This window comes from Diplotaxodon limnothrissa, linkage group LG3, assembly GCF_057381915.1.
Source record: "Diplotaxodon limnothrissa isolate DT_005_m linkage group LG3, D_limnothrissa_male_GT1.1, whole genome shotgun sequence".
In the NCBI taxonomy this organism is placed as follows: Eukaryota; Metazoa; Chordata; class Actinopteri; order Cichliformes; family Cichlidae; genus Diplotaxodon; species Diplotaxodon limnothrissa.
The window spans coordinates 71,160,077-71,171,642 of NC_140598.1; the positions used below are offsets into that span (position 1 = coordinate 71,160,077).

The window sequence follows — 11,566 nt, forward strand, 5'->3', positions numbered from 1 at the left end:
TGGCTCTTGCTCAGGCCACTTACACCACACCAGGGCCTGTGGCTCTTGCTCAGGCCACTTACACCACACCAGGGCCTGTGGCTCTTGCTCAGGCCACTCATATCACGCCAGGCCCTGTGCTTCTGGCCGAGGCCATCTTCACCAAACCAGGCCCTGTGCTGCTTGCTGTGGCCATGTACAACACACCAGGCCCTGTGCTGGTTCCTGAGGCCATCTTCAACAATCCAGGGCCTGTGCTGTTGGATAAATGCCAAACTGAGCCTTTGGGTTAGGGTATTATGCAAACATGCAGGTATGGTTATAGGATTGTCTTCGTAACTTCAGGTACTTGCCACCTAATCACTTGAATCCATAAATTGAGACATTGTGCTGGGGCCAGCAGCTTACGGCCATACCACCCTGAGCACGCCCGACCTCGTCTGATCTCGGAAGCTAAGCAGGGCTGGGCTTGGTTAGTACTTGGATGGGAGACTGCCTGGGAATACCTGGTGCTGTAAGCCTTTCATTTTCATGTCATTGAACCGCTTTTGATCCAGAGAAGGGGTGTATTAAAAGACCAAAAGCAGCTGCCCATTAATGAGGGCACATTAACGACATTGCTTTTGGCTCTTTTCCAATGTCTTGTGCTGCTAGCTGATGCAACCTACACCACACAAGGGCCTGAGTGACCGGCTGGGGCCACTTACACCACATCAGGGCCTGTGGCTCTGGCTGAGGCCACTTACACCACACCAGGGCCTGTGGCTGCTGGCTGAGGCCACCTACACCACACCAGGGCATTAGTTGCTATTGAGGCCAATTACACCACACCAGGGTCTGTGGCTCTTGCTCAGGCCACTTACACCACACCAGGGCCTGTGGCACTGGCTGAGGCCACTTACACCACACCAGGGCCTGTGGCTGCTGGCTGAGGCCACTTACACCACACAAGGGCCTGTGGCTGCTGGCTGAGGCCACCTACACCACACCAGGGCCTGTGGCTGCTGGCTGAGACCACTTACACCACACCAGGGCCTGTGGCTCTTGCTCAGGCCACTTACACCACACCAGGGCCTGTGGCTCTTGCTCAGGCCACTGACACCACACCAGGGCCTGTGGCTCTTGCTCAGGCCACTTACACCACACCAGGGCCTGTGGCTCTTGCTCAGGCCACTCATATCACGCCAGGCCCTGTGCTTCTGGCCGAGGCCATCTTCACCAAACCAGGCCCTGTGCTGCTTGCTGTGGCCATGTACAACACACCAGGCCCTGTGCTGGTTCCAGAGGCCATCTTCAACAATCCAGGGCCTGTGCTGTTGGATAAATGCCAAACTGAGCCTTTGGGTTAGGGTATTATGCAAACATGCAGGTATGGTTATAGGATTGTCTTCGTAACTTCAGGTACTTGCCACCTAATCACTTGAATCCATAAATTGAGACATTGTGCTGGGGCCAGCAGCTTACGGCCATACCACCCTGAGCACGCCCGACCTCGTCTGATCTCGGAAGCTAAGCAGGGCTGGGCTTGGTTAGTACTTGGATGGGAGACTGCCTGGGAATACCTGGTGCTGTAAGCCTTTCATTTTCATGTCATTGAACCGCTTTTGATCCAGAGAAGGGGTGTATTAAAAGACCAAAAGCATCTGCCCATTAATGAGGGCACATTAACGACATTGCTTTTGGCTCTTTTCCAATGTCTTGTGCTGCTAGCTGATGCAACCTACACCACACAAGGGCCTGAGTGACCGGCTGGGGCCACTTACACCACATCAGGGCCTGTGGCTCTGGCTGAGGCCACTTACACCACACCAGGGCCTGTGGCTGCTGGCTGAGGCCACTTACACCACACCAGGGCCTGTGGCTGCTGGCTGAGGCCACCTACACCACACCAGGGCATTAGTTGCTATTGAGGCCAATTACACCACACCAGGGTCTGTGGCTCTTGCTCAGGCCACTTACACCACACCAGGGCCTGTGGCACTGGCTGAGGCCACTTACACCACACCAGGGCCTGTGGCTGCTGGCTGAGGCCACTTACACCACACCAGGGCCTGTGGCTGCTGGCTGAGGCCACTTACACCACACCAGGGCCTGTGGCTGCTGGCTGAGGCCACCTACACCACACCAGGGCCTGTGGCTGTTGACTGAGGCGACTTACACCACACCAGGGCCCTTTTGCTGCTGGCTGAGGCCACTTACACCACACCAGTGCCTGTGGCTTCTGGCTGAGGCGACTTACACCACACCAGGGCCTGTGGCTGCTGGCTGAGGCCACTTACACCACACCAGGGCCTGTGGCTCTTGCTCAGGCCACTCACATCACACCAGGCCCTGCGCTTCTGGCCGAGGCCATCTTCACCAAACCAGGCCCTGTGCTGCTTGCTGTGGCCATCTTCAACAATCCAGGGCCTGTGCTGTTGGATAAATGCCAAACTGAGCCTTTGGGTTAGGGTATTATGCAAACATGCAGGTATGGTTATAGGATTGTCTTCGTAACTTCAGGTACTTGCCACCTAATCACTTGAATCCATAAATTGAGACATTGTGCTGGGGCCAGCATCTTACGGCCATACCACCCTGAGCACGCCCGACCTCGTCTGATCTCGTAAGCTAAGCAGGGCTGGGCTTGGTTAGTACTTGGATGGGAGACTGCCTGGGAATACCTGGTGCTGTAAGCCTTTCATTTTCATGTCATTGAACCGCTTTTGATCCAGAGAAGGGGTGTATTAAAAGACCAAAAGCAGCTCCCCATTAATGAGGGCACATTAACGACATTGCTTTTGGCTGTTTTCCAATGTCTTGTGCTGCTAGCTGATGCCACCTACACCACACCAGGGCCTGAGTGACCGGCTGGGGCCACTTACACCACATCAGGGCCTGTGGCTGCTGGCTGAGGCCACTTACACCACACCAGGGCCTGTGGCTGCTGGCTGAGGCCACCTACACCACACCAGGGCCTTAGTTGCTATTGAGGCCAATTACACCACACCAGGGCCTGTGGCACTTGCTCAGGCCACTTACACCACACCAGGGCCTGTGGCTTCTGGCTGAGGCCACCTACACCACACCAGGGCCTGTGGCTGCTGGCTGAGGCCACTTACAACACACCAGGGCCTGTGGCTCTTGCTCAGGCCACTTACACCACACCAGGGCCTGTGGCTCTTGCTCAGGCCACTTACACCACATCAGGGCCTGTGGCTCTGGCTGAGGCCACTTACACCACACCAGGGCCTGTGGCTGCTGGCTGAGGCCACTTACACCACACCAGGGCCTGTGGCTGCTGGCTGAGGCCACCTACACCACACCAGGGCATTAGTTGCTATTGAGGCCAATTACACCACACCAGGGTCTGTGGCTCTTGCTCAGGCCACTTACACCACACCAGGGCCTGTGGCACTGGCTGAGGCCACTTACACCACACCAGGGCCTGTGGCTGCTGGCTGAGGCCACTTACACCACACCAGGGCCTGTGGCTGCTGGCTGAGGCCACGTACACCACACCAGGGCCTGTGGCTGCTGGCTGAGGCCACCTACACCACACCAGGGCCTGTGGCTGCTGACTGAGGCGACTTACACCACACCAGGGCCCTTTTGCTGCTGGCTGAGGCCACTTACACCACACCAGTGCCTGTGGCTTCTGGCTGAGGCGACTTACACCACACCAGGGCCTGTGGCTGCTGGCTGAGGCCACTTACACCACACCAGGGCCTGTGGCTCTTGCTCAGGCCACTCACATCACACCAGGCCCTGTGCTTCTGGCCGAGGCCATCTTCACCAAACCAGGCCCTGTGCTGCTTGCTGTGGCCATGTACAACACACCAGGCCCTGTGCTGGTTCCTGAGGCCATCTTCAACAATCCAGGGCCTGTGCTGTTGGATAAATGCCAAACTGAGCCTTTGGGTTAGGGTATTATGCAAACATGCAGGTATGGTTATAGGATTGTCTTCGTAACTTCAGGTACTTGCCACCTAATCACTTGAATCCATAAATTGAGACATTGTGCTGGGGCCAGCAGCTTACGGCCATACCACCCTGAGCACGCCCGACCTCGTCTGATCTCGGAAGCTAAGCAGGGCTGGGCTTGGTTAGTACTTGGATGGGAGACTGCCTGGGAATACCTGGTGCTGTAAGCCTTTCCTTTTCATGTCATTGAACCGCTTTTGATCCAGAGAAGGGGTGTATTAAAAGACCAAAAGCATCTGCCCATTAATGAGGGCACATTAACAACACTGCTTTTGGCTCTTTTCCAATGTCTTGTGCTGCTAGCTGATGCCACCTACACCACACCAGGGCCTGAGTGACCGGCTGGGGCCACTTACACCACATCAGGGCCTGTGGCTCTGGCTGAGGCCACTTACACCACACCAGGGCCTGTGGCTGCTGGCTGAGGCCAGTTACACCACACCAGAGCCTGTGGCTGCTGGCTGAAGCCACTTACACCACACCAGGGCCTGTGGCTTCTGGCTGAGGCGACTTACACCACACCAGGGCCTGTGGCTGCTGGCTGAGGCCACTTACACCACACCAGGGCCTGTGGCTCTTGCTCAGGCCACTTACACCACACAAGGGCCTGTGGCTGCTGGCTGAGGCCACCTACACCACACCAGGGCCTGTGGCTGCTGGCTGAGGCCACTTACAACACACCAGGGCCTGTGGCTCTTGCTCAGGCCACTCATATCACACCAGGCCCTGTGCTTCTGGCCGAGGCCATCTTCACCAAACCAGGCCCTGTGCTGCTTGCTGTGGCCATGTACAACACACCAGGCCCTGTGCTGGTTCCTGAGGCCATCTTCAACAATCCAGGGCCTGTGCTGTTGGATAAATGCCAAACTGAGCCTTTGGGTTAGGGTATTATGCAAACATGCAGGTATGGTTATAGGATTGTCTTCGTAACTTCAGGTACTTTCCACCTCATCACTTGAATCCATAAATTGAGACATTGTGCTGGGGCCAGCAGCTTACGGCCATACCACCCTGAGCACGCCCGACCTCGTCTGATCTCGGAAGCTAAGCAGGGCTGGGCTTGGTTAGTACTTGGATGGGAGACTGCCTGGGAATACCTGGTTCTGTAAGCCTTTCATTTTCATGTCATTGAACCGCTTTTGATCCAGAGAAGGGGTGTATTAAAAGACCAAAAGCATCTGCCCATTAATGAGGGCACATTAACGACATTGCTTTTGGCTCTTTTCCAATGTCTTGTGCTGCTAGCTGATGCAACCTACACCACACAAGGGCCTGAGTGACCGGCTGGGGCCACTTACACCACATCAGGGCCTGTGGCTCTGGCTGAGGCCACTTACACCACACCAGGGCCTGTGGCTGCTGGCTGAGGCCACTTACACCACACCAGGGCCTGTGGCTGCTGGCTGAGGCCACCTACACCACACCAGGGCATTAGTTGCTATTGAGGCCAATTACACCACACCAGGGTCTGTGGCTCTTGCTCAGGCCACTTACACCACACCAGGGCCTGTGGCACTGGCTGAGGCCACTTACACCACACCAGGGCCTGTGGCTGCTGGCTGAGGCCACTTACACCACACCAGGGCCTGTGGCTGCTGGCTGAGGCCACTTACACCACACCAGGGCCTGTGGCTCTTGCTCAGGCCACTTACACCACACCAGGGCCTGTGGCACTGGCTGAGGCCACTTAGACCACACCAGGGCCTGTGGCTGCTGGCTGAGGCCACTTACAACACACCAGGGCCTGTGGCTGCTGGCTGAGGCCACTTACACCAAACCAGGGCCTGTGGCTGCTTGCTGAGGCCATCTTCACCAAACCAGGCCCTGTGCTGCTTGCTGTGGCCATGTAAAACACACCAGGTCCTGTGCTGGTTCTTGAGGCCATCTTCAACAATCCAGGGCCTGTGCTGTTGGATAAATGCCAAACTGAGCCTTTGGGTTAGGGTATTATGCAAACATGCAGGTATGGTTATAGGATTGTCTTCGTAACTTCAGGTACTTGCCACCTCATCACTTGAATCCATAAATTGAGACATTGTGCTGGGGCCAGCAGCTTACGGCCAGCAGCTTACGGCCATACCACCCTGAGCACGCCCGACCTCGTCTGATCTCGGAAGCTAAGCAGGGCTGGGCTTGGTTAGTACTTGGATGGGAGACTGCCTGGGAATACCTGGTGCTTTAAGCCTTTCATTTTCATGTCATTGAACCGCTTTTGATCCAGAGAAGGGGTGTATTAAAAGACCAAAAGCATCTGCCCATTAATGAGGGCACATTAACGACATTGCTTTTGGCTGTTTTCCAATGTCTTGTGCTGCTAGCTGATGCCACCTACACCACACCAGGGCCTGAGTGACCGGCTGGGGCCACTTACACCACATCAGGGCCTGTGGCTGCTGGCTGAGGCCACTTACACCACACCAGGGCCTGTGGCTGCTGGCTGAGGCCACCTACACCACACCAGGGCCTTAGTTGCTATTGAGGCCAATTACACCACACCAGGGTCTGTGGCTCTTGCTCAGGCCACTCATATCACACCAGGCCCTGTGCTTCTGGCCGAGGCCATCTTCACCAAACCAGGCCCTGTGCTGCTTGCTGTGGCCATGTACAATACACCAGGCCCTGTGCTGGTTCCTGAGGCCATCTTCAACAATCCAGGGCCTGTGCTGTTGGATAAATGCCAAACTGAGCCTTTGGGTTAGGGTATTATGCAAACATGCAGGTATGGTTATAGGATTGTCTTCGTAACTTCAGGTACTTGCCACCTCATCACTTGAATCCATAAATTGAGACATTGTGCTGGGGCCAGCAGCTTACGGCCAGCAGCTTACGGCCATACCACCCTGAGCACGCCCGACCTCGTCTGATCTCGGAAGCTAAGCAGGGCTGGGCTTGGTTAGTACTTGGATGGGAGACTGCCTGGGAATACCTGGTGCTTTAAGCCTTTCATTTTCATGTCATTGAACCGCTTTTGATCCAGAGAAGGGGTGTATTAAAAGACCAAAAGCATCTGCCCATTAATGAGGGCACATTAACGACATTGCTTTTGGCTCTTTTCCAATGTCTTGTGCTGCTAGCTGATGCAACCTACACCACACAAGGGCCTGAGTGACCGGCTGGGGCCACTTACACCACATCAGGGCCTGTGGCTCTGGCTGAGGCCACTTACACCACACCAGGGCCTGTGGCTGCTGGCTGAGGCCACTTACACCACACCAGGGCCTGTGGCTGCTGGCTGAGGCCACCTACACCACACCAGGGCATTAGTTGCTATTGAGGCCAATTACACCACACCAGGGTCTGTGGCTCTTGCTCAGGCCACTTACACCACACCAGGGCCTGTGGCACTGGCTGAGGCCACTTACACCACACCAGGGCCTGTGGCTGCTGGCTGAGGCCACTTACACCACACCAGGGCCTGTGGCTGCTGGCTGAGGCCACTTACACCACACCAGGGCCTGTGGCTCTTGCTCAGGCCACTTACACCACACCAGGGCCTGTGGCACTGGCTGAGGCCACTTAGACCACACCAGGGCCTGTGGCTGCTGGCTGAGGCCACTTACAACACACCAGGGCCTGTGGCTGCTGGCTGAGGCCACTTACACCAAACCAGGGCCTGTGGCTGCTTGCTGAGGCCATCTTCACCAAACCAGGCCCTGTGCTGCTTGCTGTGGCCATGTAAAACACACCAGGTCCTGTGCTGGTTCTTGAGGCCATCTTCAACAATCCAGGGCCTGTGCTGTTGGATAAATGCCAAACTGAGCCTTTGGGTTAGGGTATTATGCAAACATGCAGGTATGGTTATAGGATTGTCTTCGTAACTTCAGGTACTTGCCACCTAATCACTTGAATCCATAAATTGAGACATTGTGCTGGGGCCAGCAGCTTACGGCCATACCACCCTGAGCACGCCCGACCTCGTCTGATCTCGGAAGCTAAGCAGGGCTGGGCTTGGTTAGTACTTGGATGGGAGACTGCCTGGGAATACCTGGTGCTGTAAGCCTTTGATTTTCATGTCATTGAACCGCTTTTGATCCAGAGAAGGGGTGTATTAAAAGACCAAAAGCAGCTCCCCATTAATGAGGGCACATTAACGACATTGCTTTTGGCTGTTTTCCAATGTCTTGTGCTGCTAGCTGATGCCACCTACACCACACCAGGGCCTGAGTGACCGGCTGGGGCCACTTACACCACATCAGGGCCTGTGGCTGCTGGCTGAGGCCACTTACACCACACCAGGGCCTGTGGCTGCTGGCTGAGGCCACCTACACCACACCAGGGCCTTAGTTGCTATTGAGGCCAATTACACCACACCAGGGTCTGTGGCTCTTGCTCAGGCCACTCATATCACACCAGGCCCTGTGCTTCTGGCCGAGGCCATCTTCACCAAACCAGGCCCTGTGCTGCTTGCTGTGGCCATGTACAATACACCAGGCCCTGTGCTGGTTCCTGAGGCCATCTTCAACAATCCAGGGCCTGTGCTGTTGGATAAATGCCAAACTGAGCCTTTGGGTTAGGGTATTATGCAAACATGCAGGTATGGTTATAGGATTGTCTTCGTAACTTCAGGTACTTGCCACCTAATCACTTGAATCCATAAATTGAGACATTGTGCTGGCGCCAGCAGCTTACGGCCAGCAGCTTACGGCCATACCACCCTGAGCACGCGCGACCTCGTCTGATCTCGGAAGCTAAGCAGGGCTGGGCTTGGTTAGTACTTGGATGGGAGACTGCCTGGGAATACCTGGTGCTGTAAGCCTTTCATTTTCATGTCATTGAACCGCTTTTGATCCAGAGAAGGGGTGTATTAAAAGACCAAAAGCATCTGCCCATTAATGAGGGCTTATTAACGACATTGCTTTTGGCTCTTTTCCAATGTCTTGTGCTGCTAGCTGATGCAACCTACACCACACAAGGGCCTGAGTGACCGGCTGGGGCCACTTACACCACATCAGGGCCTGTGGCTCTGGCTGAGGCCACTTACACCACACCAGGGCCTGTGGCTGCTGGCTGAGGCCACTTACACCACACCAGGGCCTGTGGCTGCTGGCTGAGGCCACCTACACCACACCAGGGCATTAGTTGCTATTGAGGCCAATTACACCACACCAGGGTCTGTGGCTCTTGCTCAGGCCACTTACACCACACCAGGGCCTGTGGCACTGGCTGAGGCCACTTACACCACATCAGGGCCTGTGGCTGCTGGCTGAGGCCACTTACACCACACCAGGGCCTGTGGCTGCTGGCTGAGGCCACTTACACCACACCAGGACCTGTGGCTGCTGGCTGAGGCCACCTACACCACACCAGGGCCTGTGGCTGCTGACTGAGGCGACTTACACCACACCAGGGCCCTTTTGCTGCTGGCTGAGGCCACTTACACCACACCAGTGCCTGTGGCTTCTGGCTGAGGCGACTTACACCACACCAGGGCCTGTGGCTGCTGGCTGAGGCCACTTACACCACACCAGGGCCTGTGGCTCTTGCTCAGGCCACTCACATCACACCAGGCCCTGCGCTTCTGGCCGAGGCCATCTTCACCAAACCAGGCCCTGTGCTGCTTGCTGTGGCCATGTACAACACACCAGGCCCTGTGCTGGTTCCTGAGGCCATCTTCAACAATCCAGGGCCTGTGCTGTTGGATAAATGCCAAACTGAGCCTTTGGGTTAGGGTATTATGCAAACATGCAGGTATGGTTATAGGATTGTCTTCGTAACTTCAGGTACTTGCCACCTAATCACTTGAATCCATAAATTGAGACATTGTGCTGGGGCCAGCAGCTTACGGCCATACCACCCTGAGCACGCCCGACCTCGTCTGATCTCGCAAGCTAAGCAGGGCTGGGCTTGGTTAGTACTTGGATGGGAGACTGCCTGGGAATACCTGGTGCTGTAAGCCTTTCCTTTTCATGTCATTGAACCGCTTTTGAAACAGAGAAGGGGTGTATTAAAAGACCAAAAGCATCTGCCCATTAATGAGGGCACATTAACAACACTGCTTTTGGCTCTTTTCCAATGTCTTGTGCTGCTAGCTGATGCCACCTACACCACACCAGGGCCTGAGTGACCGGCTGGGGCCACTTACACCACACCAGTGCCTGTGGCTGCTGGCTGAGGCCACTTACACCACACCAGTGCCTGTGGCTTCTGGCTGAGGCCACTTACACCACACCAGGGCCTGTGGCTGCTGGCTGAGGCCACTTACACCACACCAGGGCCTGTGGCTCTTGCTCAGGCCACTCACATCACACCAGGCCCTGCGCTTCTGGCTGAGGCCATCTTCACCAAACCAGGCCCTGTGGCTCTTGCTCAGGCCACTTACACCACACCAGGGCCTTATTTGCTATTGAGGCCACTTACACCACACCAGGGCCTGTGGCTCTGGCTTAGGCCACTTACACCACACCAGGGCCTGTGGCACTTGCTCAGGCCACTTACACCACACCAGGGCCTGTGGCTCTTGCTCAGGCCACTTACACCACACCAGGGCCTGTGGCACTGGCTGAGGCCACTTAGACCACACCAGGGCCTGTGGCTGCTGGCTGAGGCCACTTACAACACACCAGGGCCTGTGGCTGCTGGCTGAGGCCACTTACACCAAACCAGGGCCTGTGGCTCTTGCTCAGGCCACTTACACCACACCAGGGCCTGTGGCTGCTGGCTGAGGCCACTTACAACACACCAGGGCCTGTGGCTGCTGGCTGAGGCCACTTACACCAAACCAGGGCCTGTGGCTCTTGCTCAGGCCACTTACACCACACCAGGGCCTGTGGCTGCTGGCTGAGGCCACCTACACCACACCAGGGCCTGTGGCTGCTGGCTGAGGCCACTTACACCACACAAGGGCCTGTGGCTCTTGCTCAGGCCACTCACATCACACCAGGCCCTGTGCTTCTGGCCGAGGCCATCTTCACCAAACCAGGCCCTGTGCTGCTTGCTGTGGCCATGTACAACACACCAGGCCCTGTGCTGGTTCCTGAGGCCATCTTCAACAATCCAGGGCCTGTGCTGTTGGATAAATGCCAAACTGAGCCTTTGGGTTAGGGTATTATGCAAACATGCAGGTATGGTTATAGGATTGTCTTCGTAACTTCAGGTACTTGCCACCTAATCACTTGAATCCATAAATTGAGACATTGTGCTAGGGCCAGCAGCTTACGGCCATACCACCCTGAGCACGCCCGACCTCGTCTGATCTCGGAAGCTAAGCAGGGCTGGGCTTGGTTAGTACTTGGATGGGAGAATACCTGGTCCTGTAAGCCTTTCATTTTCATGTCATTGAACCGCTTTTGATCCAGAGAAGGGGTGTATTAAAAGACCAAAAGCAGCTGCCCATTAATGAGGGCACATTAACGACACTGCTTTTGGCTCTTTTCCAATGTCTTGTGCTGCTAGCTGATGCCACCTACACCACACCAGGGCCTGAGTGACCGGCTGGGGCCACTTACACCACATCAGGGCCTGTGGCTCTGGCTGAGGCCACTTACACCACACCAGGGCCTGTGGCTGCTGGCTGAGGCAACCTACACCACACCAGGGCCTTAGTTGCTATTGAGGCCAATTACACCACACCAGGGTCTGTGGCTCTTGCTCAGGCCACTTACACCACACCAGGGCCTGTGGCACT

At 55.9% G+C, this 11,566-nt stretch overlaps 1 protein-coding gene, 4 non-coding genes and 7 pseudogenes across 7 annotated transcripts in view; 11 read left to right on the forward strand and 1 right to left on the reverse strand.

The window, feature by feature from the left end:
• LOC146637699 (BPTF-associated chromatin complex component 1-like) overlaps positions 1–11,566 on the reverse strand; it is a 495,253-nt gene that overhangs the window by 160,097 nt on the left and 323,590 nt on the right. The window lies entirely within an intron of this gene.
• LOC146637773 (5S ribosomal RNA) lies at positions 382–500 on the forward strand. Its single transcript, XR_014906036.1, has one exon. It is a non-coding gene; the product is annotated as a 5S ribosomal RNA (ribosomal RNA).
• LOC146637774 (5S ribosomal RNA) lies at positions 1,438–1,556 on the forward strand. The gene has a single exon (XR_014906038.1). It is a non-coding gene; the product is annotated as a 5S ribosomal RNA (ribosomal RNA).
• LOC146637775 (5S ribosomal RNA) lies at positions 2,539–2,657 on the forward strand (annotated as a pseudogene).
• LOC146637776 (5S ribosomal RNA) lies at positions 3,994–4,112 on the forward strand. The gene has a single exon (XR_014906039.1). It is a non-coding gene; the product is annotated as a 5S ribosomal RNA (ribosomal RNA).
• LOC146637777 (5S ribosomal RNA) lies at positions 4,936–5,054 on the forward strand (annotated as a pseudogene).
• LOC146637778 (5S ribosomal RNA) lies at positions 6,009–6,127 on the forward strand (annotated as a pseudogene).
• LOC146637779 (5S ribosomal RNA) lies at positions 6,765–6,883 on the forward strand (annotated as a pseudogene).
• LOC146637780 (5S ribosomal RNA) lies at positions 7,824–7,942 on the forward strand. The gene has a single exon (XR_014906040.1). It is a non-coding gene; the product is annotated as a 5S ribosomal RNA (ribosomal RNA).
• Positions 8,580–8,698, forward strand: LOC146637781 (5S ribosomal RNA; annotated as a pseudogene).
• On the forward strand, positions 9,720–9,838 carry LOC146637782 (5S ribosomal RNA; annotated as a pseudogene).
• Positions 11,093–11,201, forward strand: LOC146637783 (5S ribosomal RNA; annotated as a pseudogene).